This window comes from Gopherus evgoodei, chromosome 11 (genome assembly GCF_007399415.2).
Source record: "Gopherus evgoodei ecotype Sinaloan lineage chromosome 11, rGopEvg1_v1.p, whole genome shotgun sequence".
NCBI lineage: Eukaryota > Metazoa > Chordata > Testudines > Testudinidae > Gopherus > Gopherus evgoodei.
Window position 1 is genome coordinate 40,074,230 of NC_044332.1, and position 10,939 is coordinate 40,085,168.

Genomic DNA, 10,939 nt, shown 5'->3' on the forward strand with positions numbered 1-10,939 from the left:
TGAAATTTCCTAACATTGTCACCAGTTTTGTTTCTCTTGCTGGAATGGGATGGGAATAAAATTTAATATAATTAGATTCATGAGACTTGACTCTATAGCCAAAGAGTTGGGAGGGCAGCTGCTTCTAAAGGAGTCTGCTGCTGGGAAAAAGACATTTGCCAACCTGGGTATCTGAGGGATGAAATGCCTTTTAAACCTGCTGCTTTTTACAAAGAACAACAGTGCCACTTAAGAGCCAGAAATCAGGCCAGCCTGCAAGTTTTCCAGTAACAGCAAGACTCAGAGCCCCTAAAATGCAGACCTTCAAGTTGTTATTTGTGTTACTTGGATGTAATGCTGAAAATGTCAACTTTCAGACTCCCACTGTTCTTCACTATATCTGTTTTTAAAGAGCATTATCAGAGTTTTTCAGAACAGCTAACCAGCCATTCACCCTTGACTAATTCAGACATGGCCATCGAGAGCTTTCTCAAATGTTCCAGAAAAAGTCATCTTCAGCCAGAGACTAGACGTGAAGGATTTGATCCAAAACAGGTGAATTTGTGAGCTGGAGCTTGTCACCAAGATGGCTGCCACTATGCCCCAGCTCTAACCATGCCCTGCAACACCCAGTCAAGGAGGTTTATTCTTTTGTGACAAAGGTTAAAACAACCACCAATATAACCCCTAAGTCAGTACCTGGCCCACAGGCTTCAGAACCACCCCTCCCAGGGGGCTCTGACACTCCAGCTCCTGGCAGCTTCCTAGTCTCAGCCAGCTCTGCTCCCCCCTTATAGCAGCAACCTCAGGGTTGCTTCCCTGGAGCTCCTCTTGTTCTAGGGACTCACCCCAGGAGTTAGTGCCACCACTTTTATGCTGCCTTTGCAATTCAGCTTGTCTGAGTTTTCCTCCTCAGGACTCAGCCAGCCTCAGTCTACCTCTCAGCTCCCTACTAACAGCCCTTATAGACCAGGTGTAGCCAGCCCTCTTTAATTAGCTGGATTGGGCTCACCTGCTCTAGTCCAGGGGCACAGGGCTCAGTCTATTCACAGAAACCAGCTACCTTGTGACAGAGCTTGAAAAATAAGATTTATTAAAATGTATGTATAGGGTGTCCATTACCACAGTTGCAGTACAAAAATTATAGAAATGTATTTGCAGTATTAATTACAGCAGTAACTACCACACCACTGTTATAATATTGTGATAAAATTGGTAACAGCAAGGCTTGCCATGCTTTGTATTATAGTTTTAGGTGCTATCAGGTTCCTGCTCCACCAATGAAAATAAATACAACTAGTGTCATAATAAATAATGAATTAATGGTTCCGGGGCCTATGATCTGTCAACTTGCTTCAGTCTAACCTCTGTAATGCATCTCACTTCATGGCAAGCTCACTCCTCAGCTCCAGCCATCTGTGCTCAACACAGGACCCAAGAAGAAACAAAAGGTGGCTGTGGGCCATCGTTACACTCCTCTGCTTCCTATGTTCTGCCTCAGGCTGTTCTAACTTAAGACAGCTAGACTGACTCCAAAGGTGCCACTGTACGAGCTGGAGATCACCAGAGCACAGCAAGACTCCTTCACCCTGACGTGCCCCAGACCATACACAGGTGACTCAGAGAGAGGGTCAGGTAGGACTGGCTCTACCACCAAGTATAAGTCATTCAAGGGTTCCCTTTATTCTAGGGGAATCCACAGCTAGTCACTTAAGCTAACTTCATCTGCTTTGTGCTGCCAGAATGAAGCCAAGTAATTAGTGTAGGCCAGGATCTGGTTCTCAGACTCCAGCTCAAACAATGATTCATGCTAACACATCATAGACTTTAAGGCTAGAAGGGACCATCATGATAATATAATCTGACCTGCACATTTCAGGCCATAGAACCTCACCCACCCACTCTTATAATAGACCCCCAACCTCTTACTGAAGTCCTCAAATCATGATTTAAAGACTTCAAGTTGCAGAGAATCAACCATTTACAGTAGTTTAAACCTGCAAGTGACTCACGCCCCATGCTTCAGAGGAAGACGAAAAAACCCCAGGGTCTCTGCCAATCTGACCTGGGGGAAAATTCCTTCCTGACTTCAAATACTGAACTGGTCATTTTCAGTTCCCATGCAGCACATGGTCCTGCTGTGTATCCAACATAGCAGGAGAATACATTTTAGAGTACAGTAACTCCTCACTTTATGTTGTAGTTATGTTCCTAAAACATGCAACTTTAAGTGAAACAATGTTCAACAAATCCAGTTGTCCCATAACATTTAATGTAAATGTGAGGGGTTAGGTTCCAAGGAAATTTGGGGGGGGGGGCAGACAAAAGGCATTATACTGTATATTGTACTATGGTTGAGAAGTGCCCCTGGCTTACCCCACACAGGCACAGCCCACTGCAGGCAAGGACACTAGGAAACACCTTTGCAGCAGCAGCGGCAGCTTCCCCGAGAACAGGCTCAGATTTTGCTAGGAATGCTCCAGGCCCACCTCTTTCTGTCCCCGCTCCGCTCCAGGCCCACCTCTTCCCACCCCCACTCCACCTCGTCTCCAGAGCACACCACATCCCTTCCCCGCCACTAAGTCCTAAGCTCTGTTTGGTGGTTGGGGAAGCACTAGGAGGGAGGAGAAGACGGAGAAATGGAACTTGTGCAATGCTCCCTTGTAAAGTTGCTGGTCTTCCACAGAATCTTACAAGTAGGCAGCCAAAGGACGTTATAAGGGAGCATTGCGCAACTTTAAATGAACATGTCCCCTAACTGAGCAGGGACGTAACATTGAAACAATGTTAAATGAGGAGTTACTGTATGGCTAACCTGATGGTACTTCAAAAGATTCCTTGGGGGGTGCAAATTAAGAATGAATCTGGCAGGTTCAAAATTATGAGACAAGTTTAGCACCAACTCATGCTGGATTCAGCACAGCTAAAGTTCCAACCTAAAACTTTAAAAGCCTGACTGTCTCATCAGTGGCATATATAATTACTATTGACTTCAAAGGGATAAACAGGACCCAGCATAATAAAGACAGAAGCAGGAATAGGAGCACTATTGGGATTTCATGCTGCAATGGATGCAGAACACACAAAAGCAACTTGATCTATATATTAATAATTCTGTCATATGAATCTTATAAGCAACATATTAGTTTGGCCCTCTTTCCATCTCAAACGCTGATAAATTACAGGAAGGTTACAGCCTTATCAAAGACAAAATAGAGTATTTGTATAGCATATCAATGAGAAAACATACAGGAGCCTGAAGATTGCCCCATTACTAAGCAGTCATAAATGCAAAAAAGTTATATGGGAAAGGACGGCATAGTGTATCTCTCATTAGCTATTTAAATCAGAATTGTGACATCCAGGCCCCAGTGAAATCATTGGGCATTTTAGTATTGGCTTCAATGGGACCTGGAATGTTCCTGAAACTGGAGGACCTAAACTGAGTTGTATTGTGGCTGTAACTTTATATATGCCCAGTTTGTACAGCTTTCCTGAGCAGTGGAGGACTTCTTGTTCATATAGGTCTTATACTATGTAGCGTTCTGCAGTAGTTTTACTTGTCCTAATTTGATGTTACCCTTTCTAATGAAAATGAATTAAAAACTTCGGGGATTTTGCTCATACAAGAGTAGGTGTGGCCAATCACAACAGAAGGCTATGTTTGCTAATATTCCTTAATACCAAAATCATCTCAGATATTTAGCATCCGATTAAAATCAAGTCATTCCTCAGTAACAAAAGCTGTTCTCAGAACCACCTTTTGCATTATTATTTGGCAGAAGGAACTTTAACAGGATATTTCACAGACATTCTTGCCAAAAATTTTGGATGCCCAATATCAAAGCCTCTCTGTAAAATATCATTTTGAACAGAGGGTTATCTGATTTCCACATATGAACAGAGCCTATATCCTGGATTATAAAAGGACTTAAAGAAACCATATTAAGGTAAGAAATGACCTACTACTACTACTAATGTTGATATTCAGACATTGACAACATGGAAGAAATGCATGAGTTTTAGTATTTTTATTTCAAAAATTGTAATTTTTTTGTTTGAATTTTTTTAACTCCTTGAAACAGACTTATAGAATAGGGAAGAAAAAGCCAAGTGGGTTTGGGTCTTCTCAGGCTATTTCAGTCCCTGGATGATGGAACTATGATAGAAAGGCTAGATACCCTATTATTTTGGCCCCTTTAAAATGGAGAAGAAGAAAGAGCCCATAAATACAAAAAGTTACATAATATATAGATTCATGATTAATAATCCATAGTTACATACCTCATGGGATGTTATGAATATTAAACAGTTGGAGAACATTGCTTTGGAGATGAAAGGCACTACATAAATATAACTATTTTGTTATTAGGAGCTACACAAATATCAATACATTTGGGTTTATTTAGGTGTAGGCAGAAATTCAAATGCACAGTCCTACATAACACATGCAGAATGACAAATATTTAATGTTGTAAATGGTTTTCCTGTTAAGTGTTAAAAGCACTGAATTTGTACCATTATTACTTTTACCTTTCAGTCATCATGTGCTAAAAGTCAGTATTTGTAACAACACACAGCTATTATGGAAATCAATCTTGAAACAAAGAACAATGGGAATATCATATCATTTAGCTTTGGATCCATGGTTAAAGTCTCTTGGTTAATTGATGGTACCAGTTCTTATAAGGAAAGAAAAAACTGTCTGCTGCACTGAAATAATCTGCAAGCTAAACCACTTTGGATAAGGGGGGGTTCTATTTTTTAAATGAAGCAGGCGATTAAAGTAAAAAATATTTATGTGAAGATTTTATTATACAATATATATGCTAATTTTCAGTCACACTCCTAATTTTTTATTCTATCATCACATTTTACATAAAATGTCTAATTATTTTCAGAACTCCATGACTTAGAAAATTAGATGAGTACACATAAAGATGCATGATAATTAGATCCAGGATTAGGTAGTTTTGTGCTTTCGTAATTATCAAATGGACAGTAACTTATATAAGGATGAACTCCAGGACTCATCTATTCTAGCTACAATAGTGGATAAAGACGTACCAATAAACAGATACATAAGATAGAATACAACCAGTCAATTATTTACTCTTCTTTTTTATGTAAAGGTTGCAGGATCTGGCCCTCTATGCATGGCAGGCAAACACCAATGCTATCATGTTATTTATTAGTAAATAAGAACATCACACATTAGCAGGATAACTCTAGATACCAAGTATTATTATTTAGTTTGCAGAAGATAACCATGAAATTTGTCTTTGTATTCTGAAAGAACAGAGTTTCACACTAAATACACATCTGCAGTGTCTTTACCCTTTGACAACGGATGCTATAAGGAGTGCAATATAAATTAGTAATGTGTAAATTCCCAAATAAAGAAAATCCTTTTAGGGTTACCATTAAGGTTGCTAAATGAGTACAAATTAGGACAAGATATTAAACCACATCTTTATAAAAGAACCACAAAACATCACAACCAAACCCCTGCAAACATTAAGAATTATGGAAATAACAACCAAGCTACAAAAATAAATTCTCACATCAACCTTTACATGCAGTTCACAAAAAACAGACCAAACAGAAAAATTCTCACTGAAACATATAGCCCAAATTCACAGCTGCAACTAAGGACAACACGGGGACAGATAAGTGCAGGGGAAGATGCCAGGGAGGCTTTTGTCATTTTGTGCACCCCTAGTCAGAACTCAGCAGTATGTTGGTCACTTCCCCAAGCACAATTTAGAGCTGCCTGAATGCCAGTTGACTCATACATTTACCTTTATAAACTGGCTCCTATAACAGAAATCCATTTAATCACAACAATTTGGTTATTTCTCAAATGCAATAGCTTTACAAAGAATGCTATGATCAAGTGTGCGAACGAAACTATATATATGCCAATAGGAGAATTTAAATGTGTCTAATGATGAGAAAACAAGAGGATGAAGAAAATCAAGCATTGCAACAAAATGTTGAAAAGTGCTAATTTTTATTAATTAATATGTAAAAATGCTCTCCTAAAGTGAAATTTTCTGGAAAAAGTTTCCCCTAATATATGTTATGCACAGAACAAAATCATTCACTCAGATCTAAGGTTAAAGATATGGTGGGTGGGTGTCACACTAAGGATTACAAGACAGCGTAGCCCCTAAAACAACATTGACTAAGGAGACACTACCATGCTTTCATAACTTTATGTTTGCAGTATTGTGGCTGTGTTCATCCCAGGATATGAGACAAGCTAAGTGAAATAATATCTTTCATTGGACCAACTTCCTTTGGTGGAAGGGATAAGCTTTTGTGCTACACACACCTCTTCTTTAGGTTGGGGGAAGGAAACCAGAGTGTCTGAGGGCTTATCTACTATAGAAACATGACAGTGCTACACTACCTATGCCTACAAGAGGGTTCTCCTGTCAGCATAGGTAATCCATCTCCCTGAGAGTCTGTAGCTAGGTCAATGGAAGAATTCTTCTGAGTTGTAACCACAGGATTAGATAGGATTATGAAGTTGTCTGGTAAGTCTCCACTGAGTGATACACATTGGAACCAATGACAGAGTATCACATGGAATAGACAGATTATAGAAGACCTCCAGCATCTTGGAATGGAGTGGAAGAAAAGGAAAGTTCACATGGTCTTGTAGATCCTACAGGTCCAATGAGTGAGGGAAGGAAGAAAATACTGGAAATGAACTGTTGGCTGCACAATTGGCTTGAGACTGAACGTTTTGTGGAACATTGGTTCACATTCCCTTGGGAGAGGTGACTGTACAAATGTATGGGCCTGCATGTCACAGGTAGGGGGCTGACCTTCTTGGCTAGAGACTACCTGGAGTAGCAAGGAGGACATTAAACTACCAGTGCAAGGGGAGGGTGCTAAAACTCAGACTTAAGATGGCAAAAAAACACAAAGAAGAATTTTTCAATTGCTTATACACTAATTCTTTCTAGCTATCAAAAAAAAAATAGAAATTCTCATTCCTGCAACATGGGTTACTTGATGGTTTTAACTAAAGTAAATGGTGGATTCTGTGTAACTTGAAGCCTTTAAAATCAAGATTTGCAAACTTCAGTACTTCAGCCAGAGGTTATGGGCCTATTGCAGGAGTAGGTTGGTGAGGTTTTGTGGCCAGTGATGTGCAGGAAGTCATACTAAGATGATCATTCTGGCCTTAAAGTCTATGAGAAAATGTTTTTATATAATTAGCATTACAGAAACCTGGCTGAGCAATTCACAATTCACCAAATGATTGGTTTTAACCTGTTTAGGAAAAATAGAGTGGGTAAAAAGGGTATATGTTTTTGTGGTGGGAGGGTACCACTCTAATTTAAAAACATCATTATCTGTTTTAGAATAATTCAGACCCACAGAGCCTTGAATGTACATGGATCAATATGCTAATTAATAAAGCTTAGCATGGGGTCTGTTACAGGCCACTAAATCAAACTTGAGAACAAGATGAATTACTCCTTACAGACCGATGCTTAACATCAAGGCTGGCTTTATGACCTGCGGGGCCTCACTGGAGTACTCCGCGGTGGTCTGGGGCATCGGTGGCACTGAAGGACCCCCCACTGGCGAAATGCCACCAAAGACTCCCAGAGGGACCCACCCCCCACCGAAATGCCAAAGACCCCCGGAGCGGGACACTCTTTAGCATGGGGCCCGATTCCAGGGAATTGGTGGATTTGGCGTAAAGGCAGGGCTGCTTAATGTGTTGACAGAAATGGTGCTGTTATGGGGGAATTCAATTTAGGAGACACATTGGAGGCCTTATGCAGCCACTAATAAAACATCATTCCAGTTATTAGAAATTATAGATAACTTTCTAACACATCATCAAATACTGCATCCAGCAGGAGGTAGCTCCATTTTGGGTGTCATTATGACAGGTAATGGGGAATTAATCACTGCACTGGATATTGGTGGTAGGGGACCAGTGATCATGACCTGATTACATTCAATACAGGCAAACAGAGGACAGAAAAATGTGAATGAAAATTGTGAGTTCCCTAAGAGGAGCTTTTTGGATGGACAAAGAGCTGTGCTTCTACAATCAAGAAGCGTGATCAGAAACTTATGTTGTCAAACTGTCTATCAAAATTCAGCTTCTTATTTAATTAGTCATTTACATTTGCCACAATCACATTCATGTGATGAAGTTTCTAGAAATTTAATCTTACACTGATATTGTTAAAATAATTTTGGCCTTTGGGAGCCACAAAAAAGGAACTGGAGTAAGGAACCAACTTTAGCCTCTTACTAGATGTTTTATTTCCCTCAGAGCCTGCTGGGGGCACCAACACATCCTTAAAAACAAATAGTGAAACTTGGTAAATAAAACTAGAGAAACAAACACTGCACGCACTAGACTTAAAAATAAATTTTACACTAATATTTACAGGATTCTTTTTATAATCTTAAACATTCTTCACAATCAAACACTTACAGGCTTGTGTACAAAAATCATTTACGTTATGGTCAAACTAAATGATTAAGGAGTGAGCTGTTTACAACATAGACAGCCCTGAGGGAAAAGTGTTCTAGCCGAGAAGAACAAAGGTGAGCTGCTGGATAAATACAAAAATGCCATAGCTGAAGGTTTGTTCTGGCTGCCACAAACAGATGGCATTTATTGGTAGCAAACAGAGTGTAGAGTGCTGTTGTGCAATACAATCTGCCCTATAGTAAAACAGCACCCATCAGGTGCTACCTGCTTGTACGAGTAATGAGAGGAGCCTGAATGAATTAAAACATGTTAGTGATAAGACACCACAAAAGAACTGATGCAATAAACACCCTTTTTGCTACACAGAGATTTCCACATAGAATTCCCATTAGTGCTAGAGGAAGTTGTGAACAAATCTACAAGCTTCAGGATACGTTATATTATGCATAGGCAAACTCTTCAGAAACCTTCACTTATTTTCTGTGGTCTCTTTTTTCCTGATGCGAGTCTTTCCATTTCAAGGTCTCTCTTGTCCCCTGAAATTAACAAGATTCATGCTTGACAATAGTTTTTAAATTGTCTAAAAATGTCTGTCTTTCCAATGGATTCTTTCATAGTTTAAAGAAGGAAGACAGGGATAAAGCGGACTAGACAGACTAGAGAAGGCTAGGAGAGAAAGCAAATGAGGAGCAGGCAAAAAAAAAAAGGGGGTGAAAGAGGGCAACTAGACTGGAAACAAATGGCTAGAACAGACTGCAGAAATTAATTGAATCCTACTATGTACAGTATCTGAATTTCTCAAGGACAAGGCAGAAGTAATTTAACAAAATCATCATACTGATCAAGAAAAAAAAAGCATTATTTGCTTGGCTAAAACAGAGAATGGTTACTGTCACGCTGTCTGGGGTGGCTCACGACCATAAGTGTCTACCTCAGGGCAGACTGTCAAAAACAGGGTAGACACGATGTGTTCTATAATTAGATTTCACCAAGCCAGTAACAAAATGCGAACTCTTGGATCACACAATATCAATCTTACCATGGAATCACAAACAGTCCCCTCAGACTCTCCAGTCTATCTTACTACCTAGACAAACTGGACTTTGTGATAAATGGTCGCTTACAAAACAAAACAAAACAAAACAAAAACACAAACACATGACATTCAGGTTGCTCTCAGTCCCGAGAGACCAGTCGCTCACCCCAAATCAATTGCTACTCTAGATCCTACACCAAGGACAATGCTTGTAGCCAATCCTGTAATAAACTATTTAAAGGTTTAACTAGCAATAAGGAGTAAGAGCGATTTTAGAGGTTAAAGCAAGCAAAAAATACACACACCAATTAGTTACCATCTAAATCTGAAGAGTGACAGAGTTGTGGTGATCTGTCTATTCAAGAAGTCTTTCAGGGCAGACCCTGGAAGCAGCCCTCTTGGGATCTCTGACTTCAGTTTAAAGTCTCTGGCCCTTCGGAGTTCAAACAGCCAAAAAGATGAAGTTTCTTCTTCTCAGGGATTTTTATTCCCTTCCCCCTAGAGTTCAAGATGATGGGATGAGTTCACTTGTACGTCTCCTCTTCTGGGGTGCGGGTGAGGGGAGAGCTATCAAAGTATTTTGTCCTCTGATGTTCCACAATGGTTTGTCTGGTGTCTATGGGTCTTTTATTGGGCAGGAGATAACACCTCTTGTGGTACACTAGTATTTCACACTTAGTAATGTTTCTGTCCTGTCTGGGTTTTACAGTTTCAGAGCAAAACACGTAAATATTATCTTATAACATGGGATACAGATATTATAAGTGAGATTAATGCATGCAGTAACATACAAGCATTTCATAGTCTAAACAGTAAATTCATTCTTATAAGACCAATACCTATTTTGAGCAAAACTAATATCAAGTGACCTGGTCTGGTCTTCAGCTACAAGGTTGTCAGTTCTTAGCTAGTGTCTGCAGCCTGGGCATGAGCTGGCATCTGGCCTGCCAGCATCACAGTTATTTCTTAGACATTCACTTAACCTTGTGCCAAAATTTTGACTCTTAGACATAGTGGCCAGAGATTCTATTGTGCAAATCTCTTCATTGCTGTTTTGGCTTTTCAGACATTTGATAGTTGAAATGAGTAAGGAAAGGTATCCCTAACCTCTGTTTGTCAGAGGGTGGAGATCACTTTATCATTACCTGTTAGGTTCACTCCCTTTGGGTCACCTGGCATTGGCCACTGTTGGTAGACAGGATATTGGGCTGGATGCACCTTTGGTCTGACCCAGTATGTCCATTCTTAGGTTCTTATGAAAATGTTCCTGAAAAGTAATTAGAAATTTAAGTGATTAAGTTATAGAGAAGGTTTAGTGTGTCTATTTCAACTTTCAGTACTAGCATTGTCTTGTCATAACATAGCCCAGATAGGATACAGTTTTTGCTATTCCTGATTTCTATCATTTTGATGTTAGCAGTCTTACTGAATTGGAAACATATCTGAAA